This window comes from Pinus tabuliformis, chromosome 4_1, assembly GCF_031772625.1.
Source record: "Pinus tabuliformis cultivar Carrire ecotype Pingquan chromosome 4_1, CPIR1, whole genome shotgun sequence".
NCBI lineage: Eukaryota > Viridiplantae > Streptophyta > Pinopsida > Pinales > Pinaceae > Pinus > Pinus tabuliformis.
In genome coordinates this window covers 630,443,162-630,446,221 of record NC_142303.1, presented here as the reverse complement: position 1 = coordinate 630,446,221, position 3,060 = coordinate 630,443,162, and positions in this window count along the sequence as shown.

The window sequence follows — 3,060 nt, the reverse complement described above, 5'->3', positions numbered from 1 at the left end:
GATTAAATCCTGGAACTATTCTTCTACTTTGCTATTAAGTGTAAAATATTTAGACAACAAAAGAGAACAAAAGACTCGAAAACATGTAATACAGAGATTTAAGAAAACTTATTGTTTTATGAAACACTCTGGAATCCTGCAACGTTCACCATTCATCACAACGCATCAAATACACCAAGCTTTGGAAATTCCATTCTCCCTTTGTATTATTTCTCTGAGAATTTTTACAGCAAGTGAGAGTTCCAAAAGGAAAATAACAACAACCCTTAAGCTTCTGTGAGGGGCCAATATATACTTGCGGTTGTTTACAAAAATATCTGAGTCCTGAGTTATCTCAGACTTAATGTTCTTACCAACTTTGAGATATTATTATCAGAAATTTATTACAGCATTGAATACAAGATAAAGGCGCTTTAATGTTCTGTCAGAAGATATTTTGGCCTTTGGGATCTGCTGAGTCGGTTGAGATACTTTGATTAAATGCTGGAGAACCCGACTTTATGGCTTGTGCGCTGTATGCTGTGTTTGTCACCTGTGATTGTGACTGCTGCTGTGGTGAGAGAATAGCTCTGCTGAGTTGGCTCAGCCTCTGCCTCTTCCTTGTAGATTTTATTCATCAAAATTGTGCCTGCGCATGACTGCTCATGTACTGGAGAAAATTAGCGCTACAGGTTCTGGCCTGACAAAATTATCTGTGTCAAATTCCTCCATACTTCCTGTGTGGGCAATTGATGATTTATGATTGCCCCCATAGTCTCATCTGCCTCAGTATACTTAAAGAAATTCGGTGGTGTATCAAACAGATGATCAATTTCATTCATAATAAAAAACAGATTATCCACCCTATCATACAGATTCTGCCCCGATGCTGGCCCTGTGTCTGCTGAGGTACTGGGCTGTTTTGCAATTTGTGCTACTGCATGGGCATCAATCCTTTTGTTGTAATTTTCTAGGGTGAGCAGTCTTCCTACACTGCTTAAAATGCTGGGGAGGCCCCTGTTCTGTAATGCCAGGAATCTGTCCAGGAATTTGTTGATTTCAGTCTGCATGTCCTGTGTTCTCCTCTCCAGTGTTCCAACTAGGCTTCTTAGTGTCAGGACTCGTTTAACTACTGAGATTGTTTCAGTCCTGTTAGTAATTCCCATGGCAGCTAGTTGAGAGCTAGTTTTGTTATTTAAAACATTGACCATTCTGTTGGCAGCATCTGGCATGTGGCCAAGGCTTGCTCTTGCTCTGTGTATTTCCTTGTTTGCCTTTGTGATGAGTACTATCTGCTCATCCATAGTCTCAATGTACTGCCACTGATTGGTGATGGATCGACCGATGTTACTCCAGAGGACTGCTTTTAGTTCTGCTGTTACCTTCTCTAGTGCAAGCTCCTTTTCTAGTTCAGCTATTCTCTTTTTTAGAGCTTTTATCTCTCTCTCCTTTGTTGCTTCATTCTGCTTGCTTTTGTCAAATTTTTCATTCACCTTGGCCAAAGTCTTCTTGACTTCATCAAGCTCTTTCATTTGGGACTCAAGAACTTGGATCTCAGCTTGTAGCTTCTGCATATCCAGACTGGGAGTCTGTCCTGGTGTTGGTGTAGTTGTTGCTGTAGATGGTGCTGTAGTTCCCGTTTGCTGAGGAGGAGGAGTAGTTGTTGGAGGGACTTCCTCAAGATTAATTATCACAGGAGGAGGCTGGGAGGGTTGGCCCTCTTCTCTTTGCTTCATTGCTATTTGTAGTGCTGCCTTTGCAGCTTCTGATTGTCCTAGCTGGTCTTGAGTCCTAACCAGCTCCTTGTACAGGGATACCAGCAGGTCTGTAGCATCCTTTTCCTGCCTTTGCTGGGCAACCTCATCTGTTTGTGGGTGGATGGTGGCTGGGAGCTTGATTTTCTTTCTTAAAGCCGCCATGTCTGCATCCCTTATCTTCAGGAGTTCTTGGATACCCTTAACATCTTTAGGATCATGTCCTATTTCTATAATTACCTCTTCCAAGGACTTGATCCTGTTGTCCTTGGCTTGTGATGATGCTCTCTCCAATTCCAGCTGAGAGGCTGTATTATCAAGGCTGCTCTTCAATTTGTAGTTCTCCAATGTCTCACCTGCCAAGGAGGCATACACCATTTCACCAGTTTGTTTATGTAATTCAATCTTATCCATAGGGTGTATGTCTTTGGCCAGAACCTCCATGTTGGTTCTTAGGTAATCCGAGGTAGATTGAGGATGCAGCGTTGTGGGCATGAAGTGACTCATGATCATCTTGCCTTCACTTACATCAAAGGCGGACATGAGTCTTTGCTGATTGGTAGGAGCCAGGTTTAGCAAATGATCGTACAGCTGTATTTTAATAGGATCACTCCTCCTCTTAATGTCAATAAATTGCTGTTTGATGCATGACTGTCCTTCTCGGTGCTGGCTGGAGGAGCTGACCTCTCCTCCTATAGTTCTATCATGTTCATGCTGAAATGAACTGGCTGAAACTTCTCCACTGGGTGGGCCCATACCCATTGCTTGCCTCACTGCTATGTCATCCTCTTGGGAGTCATTTAGTCTTTGTCTTTTCTCTCCCCGATTAATGGATGAAGTCAGGGGAGTCTCTCTATCCCTTTTTCTGGTAAAGTCCTCCTTTTGTGGGGTTTGGAGGACCGAGGTATCAACAGTAGTTTCTGCTCTAGGAGGCACCATTGTCTGAGCCTGTTGCTCAGTGGAGCTTGGAGGATCAGTCACTTTTTCTTGCTGCAAGGGCTGCTGTTCACTAAACTGTTCCTCTTCTTGTTGCTGCCCAAGTTCCTGCTGCTCCATCTCTTCTTGCTGCTGTAGCAATGTGTCCACTTGTTCTTCTGTCAATGGAGGTGGTTGTTCCACCTGCTTCCCTTTATCCTTGCTTGCTGTCTGTGGTGCTTTCTCGGCAGTTTGCTGCTGTGCTGTTGATGATGTAGCAGCTGCTCCAAGTTGCTTTTTGTAGGAGAGGGGCACCTGTCCACAAGTTTCCAAGTCAGCTTCCTTTTGCATATTTCTAGCCTCTCTCTCAAGTAACTCTTCATTAGTAATTTCCTCCTCTAGGGTACCCTCT